This window comes from Lactuca sativa, chromosome 9, assembly GCF_002870075.4.
Source record: "Lactuca sativa cultivar Salinas chromosome 9, Lsat_Salinas_v11, whole genome shotgun sequence".
NCBI classification, from domain to species: domain Eukaryota; kingdom Viridiplantae; phylum Streptophyta; class Magnoliopsida; order Asterales; family Asteraceae; genus Lactuca; species Lactuca sativa.
In genome coordinates, this window is record NC_056631.2 from 126,749,969 (window position 1) to 126,767,804 (window position 17,836).

The 17,836-nt window shown below is 32.8% G+C and overlaps 1 long non-coding RNA gene across 1 annotated transcript; it reads right to left on the minus strand.

Moving 5' to 3' along the window:
• Positions 1-2,066: 2,066 nt before the first annotated feature.
• On the minus strand, positions 2,067-3,809 carry LOC122195937 (uncharacterized). Its single transcript, XR_006187039.1, has 2 exons — positions 3,305-3,809; positions 2,067-2,898 (listed from the first exon to the last, which is right to left on the minus strand). It is a non-coding gene; the product is annotated as an uncharacterized LOC122195937 (long non-coding RNA).
• Between the last annotated feature and the right edge of the window lie 14,027 nt (positions 3,810-17,836).

The following is a 17,836-nucleotide window of genomic DNA, read 5'->3' on the forward strand; positions in this document are numbered from 1 at the left end:
TATAATTCAATATTTTCTAACTTTTCTTATAAATTCATATTTCTCAAATGTTTAGAATTTGTATTTAGTTTTTCTTTTAAATAAACTCATATAATACATGAGTTTCACACCTAATATTTAAATAGAGAAGAGTGGAGATGGGGGATGCTTATATAACGGTGTTTGACTAAGCATTTTAAAACAACTTATTAGGTTCCACACCACTATAAGTTAAAAAAGTGTTTAGATGAAGATAACTTATTCCGGTAAGGAACCTCTAATAAGTCATTTTTTTCATAAGTTATCCAGCATTTACTTATTAACTTATAAACTAACAAGCTAATAAGTTATAAGCTAATAAATAATAAGTTTTTTTGCCAAACACCCCCTATAAATGGGGGAAGAAGAGTAATAGTCATTAGGCAAAAGAAAGGGAACACAGTTGAGAAGGTTGTTGAATACTTGAATGGGATAGGGAACCGGGACTTGGTCAATTATCTTGACTTTTTCAATTGTTAGATCAAAAAAATTCATATTTTTATTAATACAAAGTTACTGTACATGTTGCATTAGCGTTTGCATCACTTAAAATTTAACATCTGTCTAAATATGCTTTATAAGGTACTAGTTGTTACCCGCGTAAAACGGTAGCGGTAAATAGTTTATTGAAGCAATTATTTTCATTTGAAAACATATTATATTTCAAGGAACACAAGTTACTTTTTTACTAATAATTTCTTTTTTGTGTTTATTTGGCATTATGGATTAAAAATAAATTTACATTGGTTCTTCAATATTAATATACATTGTTAATTAAATAGCCGATTAAATCTTTGTTTTATCAATATAATTACGATTTATGTTTTTTTGTCACTGATAAATTGGCACCTAGGCAGAGACCTTTAATCGATCTAGACGGTCAATTAAGGTCAAACGACTAATCGACATCTAGGCGGAGATTTTTAGTTGTATTATAATTTATTTAAAAAAAATTAGATACTTACCTATTGTAACAAAATTAATAAATATAATGGTTTTCTATTGTCAATTTTTTGTTATAATATAAATAATTTATTAAAAAATTATATATAACCTAAGAAAATAAATATTTGAAAACTTTAATTGTGAAAAAATTTTAATTTTTTGATGTAATATTTGAAATTTTGAAAATTGACTTTTGATGATCTTGTAATTATTACGAACATTTAAGTATTGTTATTTTTAAAAGTCTAAATCATAATCATCATATGACTTTGTTTCATCAAATACCACATATCAAGAAAGTTTCAAAATGATCTTTGTTTTCTTTAAAGGAGACTTTAAATAATTTTAAACTTTTAATTATACTCGTTAATGAATCCTAAATTGACATAAAATACTTAAAACTTGTTTATGTAGTCTAATTTAGCTTTAGTCTACAAATCCGAACCTTAATTATATAATCAATGCAATTATAATTCTTTTTTTATTTACTGCTGAGTTGACTTTTGTTTTCAAAAAATACAATCCTAAAATAATTCACATACAATCATAATTGTTTCAAGTATCAAAGATTTAATTAACTATAATTGAAAGTTTCTATCATATAATATCAAACTAATTTATTGAAAATAAATTATTTTACATACCAAGGAATTATATAATTATAACCATAACCACTTCATCCAGATATTAATAATCAATTATATACTGACATAATTAAGACATATATCCAATAAAACCAAGAATATTATTTAAGGATGGACCATATATGGAAATAAACTCGATGGTGATCAAATAGAAGCAAACTGCCTTAAACCTTCGTCCCTCTTTGTGCTCACTTGCATATCGGTAAATTTCAACTTATAATAATATTTTTATAAATACATATGCATATGTCTAATTTTTTAAAAAATGTCAATTCAAATAGCATATCACTTCATGGTAGAGCCAAATTTTAATCCATCCTCCCATGTTAGATTGGCCAAAACAATAAAATATTTAGTGATAAAAGTCTCAAGTAGTAGAACCTATCCACACTCATATAGTTGATCACATACACATACATAATCACATATTAACTTACAACTTGAGGATTAGATAAAATAAATCATAAGGGGTAACTATCTTCTTAGCATGTAAATAACAATTTCACATTCATGAGTCTCCAATACACATACATAGCCACATACACTTTCTATGATTAAAGACCCATCATAAAAAGACAAGTATACCTTTTAACCGTTGATCCTATTGTCGTATCATATGTTGTTCTTGTTGTTGTTTCTACTAAAACTAGCAGTTGATGTGTTATTATTAAACCTAATGTTTCAGGAGCTAAATCTTGAGCTGCTGAAACTGATCTGCAGTTATAAGAAAAATAAAAAATATATATATAGAAAAAAACTCACACAGACTATGAGTCATTGAAAACAATCAAGTCAAGGAGCCAAGATATTTAATATGGTCTTAACAGAAACACAAACTCATACAATCTATTGTTCAAATTCAAGTCCTGTAAAGAAAGTTGGAAATTAGTTTTAATCACAACTAATTTGAGGCACAAAGACGGACATCATATTTAGAACAAAAATGAATAAGAAAAACTCCAAAGATAAAAAAATGATCATTTCAACCTTGCATTAACCAAGGTTACCAATCGGGTGCCTTTATTTGGAAGGGGCTGAAGGGAGGTTTTAGGAGAAAATAAGATCTAAACCTTGAATAAGAAATAATACAGGAAGATAGAAATCATGTTTTATATATATTCACAAAAGAACAAAAAAAAATCTCAACAAAACCTGGAGAAGAGGCTATACTTCGGCGATGTGGCTGAACCAAGAATCGTAATTTTATTTATTCGGAAAATGGATTGCATTATGGTGGGTGACCACAACTGATGTAAACCACTTCCATCCACGACCTGTCATGGCTCCCTACCTAAAGAAAAAAAAACAACATAAATCACATTTCTACCCAAGGGTATTCTGGTCATATAAGTACCCAAGGGTATTAAAGACATGTCCAGCCCACGACATTTCTATCCCTTAAAATTTACAAATTAAGAAAATGTTAAAAGGGTTGAAGGGTATTAAATACGTTTTCAGCAACCAGAAATGCACAAGGGTTTTTTCTTTTTCTATACGTTCTTCATAAAGAACATGATCATAGGACTTGAGTTCCTCTTGTAGGTTTCAATATACGTGTTCATGGCATTCTATCGTGTTAGCTAAGCATATATATCAACAAAATTCAAGTTTGCAGAACATGAGTACATGTAGTCAAACAATATCTTATCAATAGATTTCAAATTCAAGTTTGATGGAATTGTATCAGTAAAACGTACTCTGTTGGCAGTTTAGATAGTTGAATTGCTCAATTTTGAAACCCATTTTTCTATCACCTGCAAGACATCATAAAACAAAGAGTTTAAGAATGCTATCTAAGAATACCAAGAGGCAACTCATATAATAAAGTTGATATAATCCCAAATAAGAGTTCCCAAAACCACAAATCCAATGCAAGAATAGATGAAAAGATAAGCTAATACTTGATAAATAGAAATCATGAGTTGCCTTCTATGTAAGGATCACTAATGAATTTTCTCATACAGTTAACAACGTTGATCCCATTAAAAGGACCCCCACCAATGCCTACACATGTGGATTGTCCTAGCCTAACATCAGTAGTTTGATACACCTGTAACAAATTGAACAAACAAACCATTCAAAAAGTTGCATAGAATCAAAATGTTTTCCTAATTCAAAATAAGCAATTAAAATTAAACCAATCATAAAAAAAACTGAAGCATATCTAGCATATGTAACCGCTTCATAAGTCGGTGTGCCAGACCGAGATACAATACCAATACGCCCTGGTTTATAAATGTTATCTAGCATTTAGCCCAACCTATATGCATATATTGAAAAAAGGGACAAATATTTAATATTATTCTTAGATTGAAAGCACAAGTAGACACGTCGACAAAGTTAAAGTTTTCAGCCAAAACTCTATTATTGCAACCATCAAAATTAGCAGCTACACTAGTTTCAACTAAATATGTAAATAAATAAATTAAATTCACAAATTTATAAGCAAATATATAAATAGTCACATATGTATAGTGACACTACAAGAAAAGTGTTTATTAGTGACCAATAATCTAGTGACGACCTAAAATTTGGTCACTAACAACATCATTTAGTCACCATATATTAAGTCGTCACTAAATTCGGTAATCCTACAAATTTAATGACAAATTCTATGTTGTCGTCACTAAATCAGTCACTAAATTGTGAATAAAATTAAAATATATGTTTTTTAATATCATAACAAGTAGTGACTAAAAATAATGGTCACTGTTTTAAAGGATTAGTAACAAAAAATAATGGTCACTGTTTTAGAGGATTAGTAACAAAAAATAATGGTCACTATATTGGAAGTTAAGTGACTAAAAATAATGGTCACTATATTGGAAGTTAAGTGACTAAAAATAATGGTCACTAACTATTTTAAACCACCTAAACACGCTATGTGTTATGCAGATAAGCTGTGACCACATTGAAGTGCCAAGAAAAAACAATTAGTGACAAAAATTATGGTCACTGAATTGCAAACCATTAGTGACCAAAAATAATGGTCACTGACTAAAAAAAGTAAAAATAAAATGAAAATTACAAAATCCACCACTTACGCTCTTATCCCTTTTGACGTTGTAAAAAAGTTTTTTTTTTCATCATAAATCTCACCCATATTTGCTTAAAAAATATTTCATCTATTTTGTAAAGAAACATCCTTACATTACCATAGATATCCATCAGCATGACCCGACCCATGAAACTGATCCCATTGAAACATACACTATCCGACCTAACTCACAAGCCTTTCACAACCATTAAAAGAAATCAAATAAACACAAATGTTGACATAATCATCCCTAAATCGACGCAAACGCACCTCTCTATCCGGTCCACCGTTGCGCTCCGCCCTCTCCCGTCGACCGCCTATGGACCTCGCTATGTCTCCGGTCTCATCCCCTCTCTATCATCTTTCGCATGTCTCTTTATTCTTCTACGCCATTAGATTGGAATATATCAGAGGATCCAATGGTTGCGCCTTCAAAACCCTCCGATATATCTGACGGCGGTAGTAGATCCTTTTGCAAGCAGCTTCCTGCCTCAGGCTTAGCTCATACCGCAATCACCATCCTCCCGTACCATGCTTGTGTCATGGCGGACAGCTGTTTGGTCCAATTGAATTACTCGGTGCTTGATGTTTATCGATCGCTTCAACCACACACTGTGTGACAAATTTCTTCATTAGTCGGCTCTTTTCTAATTAGAGCGCAACACAAGAGCTTCGCCATACAGGTTAGTCATCTCGTAGCTTTTCTCAAAATTAGGGCTCATTTTTTATAGTAAGCGTAAACTCTCGACTTCACTCCATATTTTTCCTATCATCAACATCGTCACCATTATTGTTTTCTTTTTCAGTCGTCTCTACCTAACATCAAGCGTAACAATGAAAGACACAGAGTTCTGAAATCGACCGCCTTTTTGTTCAAAAATGGAATAGGTCGTTCCAGGTATGAAGCTTGTAGTAGGACGGATTTTATGATTCAAACCTCATATAATTTAGGCCTTTTTTCTAAATCGGAGAATATTTTGATTAAAACTTCATATAAATTAGGTGGTTTTACAAAATTTGAAGAATTTTCTAATTAGAACTTTGTACCTTCTATAAGAAAAACTTAGACATCTTTATGCTATCAGTTGCACTCCATCTGTTCGATTAAATGCTTGTCAAAGGATGATCATCAGCTCATTAATTTACCATCCGTGATAGTACGTCACTCGCCAAGGCTTCAGTTGTTTTCACTTTATTTGGGGTTTTTATTAAATTAAGGAGAAAGGAGAATACAAACATTAGATAACTTTCTGTACATGGCTAAAATTTCTACTATATTTTGTGAAGAAGGAATCTGTTGTCAAAGAGAAAGATGTTGTGAAGACATTATTAAAAGAGGAGGTGATTAACACAACAACATCAGAAGCACAGGAAGAAGCAAGAGCTAGATCATTAGAAAAACAGGAGTAGCTCTGTAAAGTCAGTGAGGCTTTGGTTGTATTAGCCTCTGCATCTATAAGGATAAAGTAGAAACAATTTGATTTTAAATTGTTCCATTTTTTTTCTTGTGATTTAATTACGTTTGTGGTGTTAATTTGTGCAATCTGTGAGTAGGGAGAGAGAAGAGTTTCTGATGCTTGTCAACAAAGAGATTTATATCTAATTACTTTACTTGTATATAATACAATGTTTTGATGAAGTTACCTGTTGGAATATATAATAAATCCGATTAAAAAGGAAAAATCTGAGAAAGACAAAGCTTGAAAGAGTTGGTGTAGAATAGAAATGAGTTATTAATTCGTTGGTACATTTTGTATTGAGGATAAATGTTTATCATAGTATGATGGAGAAAGAGGGAATTGATAGCAGAAAAGGGGCGATGGAGGCATATAGAGTTGCATGCATGGAAAGTGAAGATTCAACTACTGATGAACAACCTGTAGTTGATCAGGTATCTTCATCCCTCATAAACAGGGTACGTTACTAAGAAGACATTTATTTATTAATTTCCCCTCTCAACCCTTTGATGAACAGCTGCTTTATTATTAATATTATTATTTTTAGGTTGACGCTATGCTCCAAAATCTTGAGAAAGAAATTGATGACGTGGATGAAAAGATTGGTGATCGTTGGAGAGTGCTTGACAGGTAGGGTTTTTTTTTTTTTATGTTTTCGTATTATATGATATATTTATCACAATGGTTTACTACTTGAGTACTTTAGAGATTAGGACGGAAAAGTGACTCTTGAGGAAGTGGCATCTGCAACCATATACTTGAAAGATACTTTTAGGTGGTGATCTGAAGCCAAAAAAGCTAAAAAGCAAAACCGGGCCCGACCCGTATGACCATGTAACTTCAAGTAATCTCAAGACTGAAGTTGCACCTAATAATGATGGTTACAAGGATAATTTAGTAATTTCAGTCAAGAGACAGCCAGAAAGTACCGAGCTTTCCATGAAAAGTAAATTATTGGGTACTGAAAAAGTGGAAATGCATGCAAAAAAGAGAAAATTGATAGAATAGGAAGAAAAGAGAAGAGATTAAAGAGTTCCAACACTGAGATAAACGATTCCACTGCAATTAAAGAGAATGACAAATCTACCCTCAAAAGAAAAACAATGAAAATCATATTGCCAGGGAGAAAAGAGAATTCAGTTGACAGAAAACTGGATAAACATAGAGAAATGGTTACTTCAAGAAAGAATTTGAAAATTGCTGCCACTTCAAGCTCTTCAAAGGTTTCAGTAGGGCCAGTTTCTTCATCACCTATTAGGGTTCTTAGTGATGCCAATCTTTCACCTTCTGTTAGAACTATTTCAAGAAAAAGTGGTAAGGGGACTCAAATTCCAAGAAAGTTACTTCCTAGTGAAGATAACACCAAGGGTATATCTGTCATTGATGCAAGTCAAAGGTTTACTGGTAAGGTTGAATTGAAACAAAAAGAAGTCTTCAAGATTAAGGAAGACAATGCTAATGATGCTATGATTCCACAGATTTCTGGGAAGGAATCTTTACCAAAGTCTAGGGAAAAAGATAAAAAATGTAATTTCCAAAGAGTAAAAGTCAAAGGGTCAGAACCATTGACCGAGTTGACCAAGCAAGAACCGTTTCGTAATAAAATGAGGAAGGTTGAAGTGGATGTTGATCGTTGTAGATCTTCTATGAACCCTGAATATTCAAATACTAAAACCAGTAATGATGATAATGATATTTTTGGCAAGAAGATTTCTAAAAAACGGACAAGCGGCATCATAGGAGATGATAAAGAGAAACAAACACCATTGATGATGAGTCATGGTGGATCTGAAGAAAAGTTGGGTGCTATAGGTAGTTCAGAAGTAGAGAAAGATCCAAAAAAGGTATTTTTAGGTGACATATCAAAGAAAAGGGACTTAAATGAAGTAGAGCAAAAAGTAGAGGGGGGTAATTTGAATGTCAAAAGTGTTGTGAATGATTGTGGTACAATGAAGGATCTTGGTGTTATAGGTTTTGTTAAGGAGTATGCATCTAGTCAAACCGCTTTGACTGCTTTCAAAAGAGCAGAGGAGTCAAAGGACTATGCTGATCGTATAAAGGTTTGTATTTCTTGTTCATTTCTGTTGATTTTATACACTATCTTATTCTTATCTATCTTTTTTTTATGCAAATTTCTGGATTTGATTATGAGTGTAACGATGCATACTTTGACTCTGCTTTGAAGTTTCTTTATGCTGCTTCTCTTTTAGAATCCTGCAGCGATGAGTTCAATAAATCAAAAAGAGTGGATCCAGTAAATATTTACACTACTTCTGCAAAACTTAGCAAGTAAGTAAAAGTTAAATTTCTTTACACATAAAGTACATTGCAAATAGTTGGTTCATTTTGTAAGTGAAAATTGATGATTTTATTATTTCAGGAATTGTGCTCAAGAATATGAGAAACAAAAAGAAATGGCTGCTGCAGCATTGGCCTATAAATGTATGGAGGTGGCATATATGAGGATAGTCTATTGCAAGAGTTCAGTCACTAGGCAGGATCTACAAACACGTTTACAAATGGTTAATCAAGGTACTTTTTATTAATTATTATAACCTTTTCTTATAAGTTCATTGTACTCAATTATAGCAGTGAAAATTGCTTTGTGTTTCACAACGAATTTCTCTTATATACCCTTGAATTAGAGCAATCCTTTTGCACAAATATGTAGTACATATGCTTGTAAACAATGCTTACCAACAAAAGAAACAATATCCTACTCTCCTTTGAGTACATGACCATTTTACCCTTCTATTTAATGAATGACCATTTGACCATTCTATTTGGTAAATGACCATTTTATCATTGTATTTTGCAGGAGTCTGAAAAGTATTCCATAAGGATGCCCAACAAATGGAACTTTTCATTTGATTACTTCTATTTTGCTTTTGTGGTGTTAGCAACTCTATAACCCCATGTATAATTTAGGTGAGAAATCATCCGTTCTTATATGAAGTATGAAGATTTATCTGTCGTATTATAAACATTTATAGCATTTGCCTTGTCTTTTGTCTAATTGGATATTATTATATTTCATTTTAAAAATGACATTTAATATTTCAATAATTACTTGATTATTGACCCTTTTTTTTGTCTAAAAGGCTAAATCAGTGACAACCTATTATAGTCACTAATTAGATAAACCAGTGACCCCTTTCTATATGGTCACTAATCGGATAAAACAGTAACGACTTTTATTGGTCACTAAGTAGATAAAATAGTGACGACTTTCAATTATTAGTGACAACATTTAGTGACGAAGCGGGTCGTCACAGATTTTGTGACGACTATATTTTAGTCACTGTTTAGTGACCATATTTATATCTGGTCACTAAATCGGTTTTGTGACGGACCTATATTGACGAAAAGTGACGACCGAAATTTTGGTCACTAAATCATTTAGTGACGACTCATTCTATTGTTAGTGACCATTTCGTTTTGGTCACTAATTGGCATATTTTTTGTAGTGTGAAATGGGATTTTGAGTTGACAAATAAAATAGCTACGTCAAAAAAATTACCTGGAATCAAAGAGAATCTAGGTCAACTCCATTTAGATCCGAAGATTTTAAATAAAAAAAGCCATAAACTTTGGTTTTTTAAAGAAGATTACAAGCAAAGAGAGATGACCAAGCTTCAAATCAGAGACAAAATGGGAAAGATGATTTAATTGAAATAGAGAAAGAGAATAGTGGTGGGTGTACCCGTGGAGGTGATTTATGGATATTTTGAGAAAGGGAAGAAGAGAGGAAAGCAGTGTTAGTTGGTTGTTGGTGGTTGCTCTTCGTGGCAACAACGTTTCTGGTGTAATTATCAGTCCCATTAATGGTTGTTTCAACAACTAAGATTAACCCTAGAATTAGGAAGGAGGAAACGATGTAGTTGAACACGAACACAAAAATTCACGAAAAACAATGCACGGGTTGGTGTCGATAGATGGCAAAATGAGAAGGAGGGGACGACCGATGAAGATGATGGATAATGGTGGTGTGTGGGCATGGTATTAGTTTGGAGTTTGGAGTTGGAGGAAGATGAGGGGGAAGTTCAACAGGAAGTTGTGACATATATGGGAGGCTCGTGAGAATCCACATATATTTGCCATGATCTCGGATTCAACAAACACTGATTTTGGGTAGATGGACATATTGGGAAAGATAACAAATGGTAGATATTTGTGAGTTCATACATCTTTTCTTCTTGATTCACCCTTTGGTTTCATCCACTAACTTTGATTTGTGTTTGATCTTCAAGATCACCAAGAAAACCAAGAACACATAGTGGTTCTTGGGCCGTGAACTCCTCTTCAAACTTCCAAATTGTAAGTATCCTTCCATATACCTTAGAAACTCTTAATATTCACCAAGAAACAACCGTTTTTTCATGATTTTCCAGGTGTTTATGATTGTAAATTCCTTGACCGTAAACACCCTAGACCTTAAATACCCCAGACCGTAAACACCCTAGACCGTAAACACCCTAGACCATAAACTCTATGATCGTGAACTCTCCCTTGATCAATCACATGTAATTCAACACTTGGACAAAGTGTTTCCTAGTCCCGTGAGGTGTTTCTTGCATTTGGTTGCTTCTAAACATTATATTTATGCCAATATATGCCATATTATGTCATTTAGGACTTGTTAAGTCTTGGAACTTCATTCGTGGAACTTCTCATCCTTACACGCGTATTCATTTGAATCACTCACAACATGTGAGTTCATACCCCGTAATGAAACTTTTAACTATTTTAAATGCTTTTAAGGGGGGGGGGGGGTATAAGTTGAACACAATGATAACTGTGTAAATGTTTTTATAAACATCTTTCAAATGATTGCTTATGTCTTTTATAAGTGATCAAAACATTTCAAAAACTCTTTTAAAGTTATGTTACTTTATAGTTTAACAAAACTCCGTTCTTAAAGTACAATCGTAACTTAGTAGTAAAATTAGTCTTTTCAAGTACAATACTAGTAAACTATAATAGGTATAGTCTAGGGGTTCAGTTCATACTATAACAAGTACAAAGAGGAATACACGATAACAAGTACAGAGAGGAATACACGATAACAAGTACAGAGAGGAACATACTATAACAAGTACAGAGAGGAATACATTATAACAAGTACAGAGAGGAATACACGATAACAAGTATAGAGAGGAACATACTATAACAAGTACAGAGAGGAATACATTATAACAAGTACAGAGAGGAATACACGATAACAAGTACAGAGAGGAACATATTATAACAAGTACAAAGAGGAATACACTATAACAAGTACAGAGAGGAATACACGATAACAAGTACAGAGAGGAACGTACTATACTAAGTAGCAAGAAAAACACATTAATATATCTTTCCGGGTCTGCATTGACACCAATACTATTTCACGTACCAAGGTTAGCAAACACGAGGTGATAAAGCTTAATAATATATCTTTCCGGGTCTGCATTGACACCAGTACGATTTCACGTACCAGGAATAGCAGACACGAGGTGATAAAACTTAATAATATATCTTTCCAGGTTTGCATTGACACCAGTACGATTTCACGTACCAGGGTTAGCAGAAATATATCTTTCTGGGTTTGCATTGACACCGGTACGATTTCATGTACCAGGGTTAGCAGACACGATGTGATAAAGCTTAATAATATATTTGTCCGGGTTTGCATTGACACCAGTACAATTTCACGTACTAGGGTTAGCAGACACGAGGTGATAAAACTTAATAATATATCTTTCCGGGTTTGCATTGACACCAGTACGATTTCACGTACCAGGGTTAGCAGACACAAGGTGATAAAACTTAATTATATATCTTTCCAGTTTTGCATTAACACCAGTACGATTTCACGTACCAGGGTTGGCAGACACGAGGTGATAAAACTTAATAATATATCTTTCTGGGTTTGCATTGACACCAGTACAATTTCACGTACCAGGGTTAGCAGGCACGAGGTGATAGTTATATCCAACCTAAGTTATTTATTTATAAAAAAGGTACAGCAGCATAGTACCCGACGATAATAAATAAGATACATAACCTATTCGTAACTTGAACAATTCGTAGAAAGGGACCGTAAGGCTAACCTTATGATTCCTTAATGTAGACATCAAGGAATATATAATTAATGGGATCCGACAGGTAATAGGATGTGTGCTCTCCGCTTCATTTCATGTTCCTTGTTTAGTTGTGGGCTTAGAGCGGATTCACCCAGCCTATTATCTATTTGATCTTAGTTATATATATATATATATATATATATATATATATATATATATATATATATATATATATATATATATATATATATATGTTCCGTATACATTAAGTCATCATAAGGGGTATCAGGTATGGGTCAGGTCATAGGACACTAATTCGATGTACATTTTTCGAGTACAAAACATACTTTTCAAATAGAACATTTGGTAAATTAAACTAGAAACTTACCAGTAAAGGGTTTAATCCATTATATTAAACCAGTATAACTTAAAGGACCTTGGGTGATTAACTCTATGATACATTAGCTTATACATCAGGTTTATATATAATTAATACCCGATAGTTAGTTGGATGTGTGTTTTCCACCTTACATCATGTTCCTTGTTAGGTTGTGGGCTTAGGGCAGATTCACACAATTAACTATGTATTCGATATTAGATTATATATAACCAGTATAAACTAAGTGATTATAGAAGTAACCACTGTGATTACCATTTTTATTATAAGAAATCAGGGTTTTCTTAAAGAATCTTTTAATCAAATATAAAGGAACTATTACAATTAACTCCGTGAGTACCAAGTGATTACGCCAGGGTTATATACAACGCCGATCTAACAAACAATGGGATGTCTGCCTTCCGCTTCATTCACTGTTCCTTGTTTGGTTGTGGGCTTTGGGCAGATACACACAATCGATTGTTTGTTTACTCTGAGTTCTATATAACTTGTATCCACTTAGTACTCATAGAAAGGATTACAGAGTCATTTTTACTTATCTTTCATCAAAGTAGGAAATATTGAACTTTCTGAAGGAACATGCGAACTTTTCTAAACAAAACTTACAACATACTAAAACTTACTAAACTTTCTTACAACTTACTTACATCACTAAAATCTTATGAACTCACCAGATTAATTGTTGATCAACTCTTTCAAAATAACTTGTATTCTCAGGAGACTAGTAGACAGGTACTCGCGCTGGGATTTCTGAGGATGAAGCAGTATAGCTTCAAGTCTTGTTTTGTTATTTACATATGTATTATATGTTTTGTGAACACGCACATTATAAACACTTTCTTTCTAATGAAATGGTTGTTCATTACTTTGATTACTATGATGCATGTCTTGTGATACTAAACATGACGTCTCCACCCCCGAGCGTTTCCGTCGTTCCGGTTTTGGAGTGTGACAAACAGCCACCACCGTCAGTACTCACTCTCCAATTCTTTGTCTCTCCACCACAATCACATAATACCTTTTTTAATGTTTTGTTTTCTGTTTTTAGATATGTTTACATGTTTAATCTTTTTGATTTATAGTGTTGATTTGAAGATTAACCTAACATCCAACAAGAATAATGTTTTGCTTGTTTTTTTCTTCTCCAAAGACATGATCGAAAAAAAAGGCTACTCCAGTATGAACTTTTTTTCTTGTGTTTAACTTGAATTCATTCATTCATTGGATCCAAAACACTAATGATCTTCTTGGTTATTTTTTAGATACGGTTCCACTTTTTCCTTTCGATATCTATACAAAATCAAAATCCAAGCCTCCATTCAAAGTGAAACCATGGTGGCTCCTGGAAGCTTGAAATCACTTGGGTATTATACAAGGGTTCTCGATTCTTTTATTTTTTCATGTTTTGATGGTAATTTATTTTAGACAAAACTACAAAATGGTCCATGTGGTTTACTAAAGGTCACAAAGTCAGTTCCTGTTAATTCTTTTGACGAACATAGTCCATGTGGTTTCCAAAATATGCATGAATGCCCTTTTTGCTGACGCCGTTACTGTTTATCCGTTAGTGTGAGGGTATTTTGGTCTTGTCAAGTAGTAGGTACTAAGTTTGTGGCTATGGGTAAACCGTATGGACCATTTATGTAATTTTTCTATATTTTTATGTTAATGAGTTTGTAGGTTTTCCACCCATTTACTTTTTAAGATATCACTTTCAACATTGAAAAATGTTACCTTCACCTCTCTATTGTCTAAATTTTCGTATTTAACTTTATATTATATATAATTTGGTTTTCATTAATAACTTCCATTCGTTAACCTAAAAAAACTATTTTTTTCATGTTTATTTTTATATATTTGTCTGCATAATTCAAGGTAGTCAATGTTTCGATTTTAATTTAAATGTTTCATTTGTTAATTTTTTTTTAAAAAGAATTAGATGGTTTTTTTATAAACTTGTCAGTTTAAATTCGAGTTTGTCTATGTTTCGACATAGTTTTTTTTTTTTTTTTTTTTTTTTTTTTTTTTTTTTTTTCTTTTTTACCTTTTCGTGTTGAACTTTATATATTTTTCCTATATATGAGAGGGGTCACATATAATAAATTTCGTTTGTTATTTTTAAAAAACGTATTATATTTGAGTTTGTCTACGTTTCGACATAATTTTTTCTTTACATTTTTGTGCTTAAGTTTACGTACATTCCTAAGTATCATTCAGGTCACATATAATAACTTCCGTTATTTAACTTTAAAAAATTGTATTATATTCGAGTTTGTCTACGTTTCGACTTAATTTGTTTTTACGTATCAATGTAGATTCAATTTCATCTGCGTTTTACGTATCAATAAAAAAAATGAAAGTTATTATATTCGACCCGTCTCATACGTAGGAAACATACATAAAGTTAAACACAAAAGTGTAAAAAGAAACTACATCGAAACAAAGAAAAACTCGAATTTAAACCAACAAGTTTATAAAAAAACGATGTAAATTTTTTAAAAATATTAATGAAACAAAGTTCTATATTGTAACGTCCCAAAAATAAGACCCATTTTTTTTTTCATTTTTCAAAGCAATAAAATAGTAAACCATATCATTGTCATAAAACCAAGGTAAAAAAATTGTATCAATACATCATCAATCATCAGAGTAAATCACAAAATGCGGAACCGAGTGGTGTGTGCTTGGCAATCATCCCGGGTTCTCCAATTTGGAACCAGAAGTACCTGAAAAATAAACCAAAAACCGTAAGCACAAAACTTAGTGAGTTCCCCAACATACCACATATCATACATAAATAAACACATAAGGGCCCCTGCCCAATGAGCGTAATGGGACCCACCCAAACTCGCATAACGAGCCCCGCCCAATTGGTATAACGAGCCCCACCTAAACTCGCATATCGGGCCTCGTCGACTGAATATAATGGGCCCCGCCCAAACACGCATAACGGGCACTGCCCAACATACAAATAATATAAGCATATACACAGACAAGAGTCACACATACATCTAGTATCCTAGCATAATTGTGTTGGATTAGGTGTCTAAGCTCATAACTATAGTTGGTATGTACTTGATTTGATTGTAGTTTGGTCCTTTTGGGTTGCTTTCACCATAACAACTGGACAGGATGAGTTTTGCAGAAAGAGGTTAATAAATGGTTTATTAATATATTATAAGAATAATATATTAATTAGTAATCATATTATTTAATTAGTGCTTAATAATAAATTAATTTGGAATTAATTTAGTGGTTAAATGAACTGATTAAAAGAACGGAAGTCAAACCCGATCTTAATGTATCAATCGAAATCACTATAATTGGTGTGGAATCCCAATCAAGTTAATGCCACATATCGTAAATATAAAATAAGAACACAGTGATGAATCTTCAATGATCACTATATTTATAATAGTTTAGTACATAAGATCCACAATTACTCTCTTGGTTCTCTCTTTCTCTCTCAGTTCTCAAAAGACAGCCACCTTCTAGAATAGGATGATAACAAACATTTTATACATAATACCTAGTTATAATGGCCCACCCAATAAGCCAACCGAAATCACATGGTGATTTCGGTCCAAACACCACCGAGATCATAGAGATTTTGATCCAAAACCGAGAACTATAAAAGCCTTGAAAAGCAAATTATAAACCACAAATTTATGTCCTAACAATCTCCCCCTTGGTTTATAGCTTTCTTTTCTTTTTAGTCTTCCTTGATCTTGACTTTCAACTCTTTCCTCGATCTCTTCACGACTTGAATACAAGATGTACATATGAATCTTCTACATGAATAACTTCATCTTTAGTAGTTGGACTTCCCTCAAATTTGACTTTGAACGCACATTAGGTATAGAGGCTTCTTGTAAATCAGCACTTTCAGCTTTGAGAAACTTCAAAGATAATAACCGAGAGACCGATTCTTCTTGATCAATTCAGCAAATTCATTATTAACAGCAAATTAATTGAGGAGGCTTCAATGTAATTCGTGACATAACTTCAAAAACAGCTTCACCTTGCTTCTGGGGTTGAAAGATTGAGTGTTGAAAAATAATCTTCATTTTCGGTAAATGTTCTTTATTTATTACAGATGTGTCTTGAAAAGGAACCATGACTAAAAAGTCCATGTAGATCACAGATTCATAAAGACCCTTTTCACCATATTTGTTCAAAGACCCAACCTTGGCTCAGAAGGAGACTACTCACAGTATCCGTGTGAACACGGAGGAACGCACTACGATTTGTTGAGTATCAGACAACTAGTCGTGGCTATTTTTATGTAAGCCCCGGCATATCATCGATCAAAGATCTCAATACAGTTTTTCAAGTTAACAAGTTAACTTGGTCCTTGGCGAGACGTTCAATGGTTTCTGAATCTCAGCTGAGTGTAGAATTCCAGTGCTAGTGAGAGTTAATTAGGAATAACTCACAAAACCATCATGTGACAAAAATATCTGAAGACATATTTCCACAGTTTAGCATGACACGAGGTCAAGGCCCTTTGGCTGGACGTTCAGTGATAATCGTGCCTTGTGAGGTGCATCACCCTAGTGCCAATATCGTTAATTCCTTACCTACGAAGAATGTATCCGAGATTACATTTGAGTCTCCACAATTTTGCATGACCAATAGATTTCCAAGACCCTGGGTGGGCTGTTTAGCGATATCTATTTCCCGGTTGGGTGAATCACCCTGGTGCCACAACAGTTCTTAGGTAAAGATAACTGACAAGACCAATTTTGACAATCTATATAATTTCAGACTTTCAATTCCTTAGATACGACAGTTCTTAGAAAGATACTGCCTAACTGACAGTTTATACATTTTCATGCCTTCAATTCCTTGTGAAAGTAGTGTGAAGTGTAATGACCGTCCATTCCTTTCCAAGTTTCTTCTCATTGCTCAGAAAATTCTGATACAGTCTCCTTAAGTCTCTTATTCTTTTGAATTCGCGTTTTGAAACAAATGAAATTCTGAGATAAAAATAAAAATAAACTTAGCGCACAATAGAACAACTAAGAATAAAAATAAAATTAAAATACGCTCAAAATGTTTTTGGATTTTTGATTTTTCTGAAAAAAGAAATAAAACAGAAATAAACATATTTTTGGATTTTTTTTAATTTTATGATTTTTGTTTGGTTTTAATTCTCCCCCCCTCCCCACCACTAAATTTTTGCCAAGCAATGTAATATCGTTTATCAACATACACATGTATGGATAGCTCTGGTCAATCACCAATATTGTGGTCCACTTAAACACAAATGA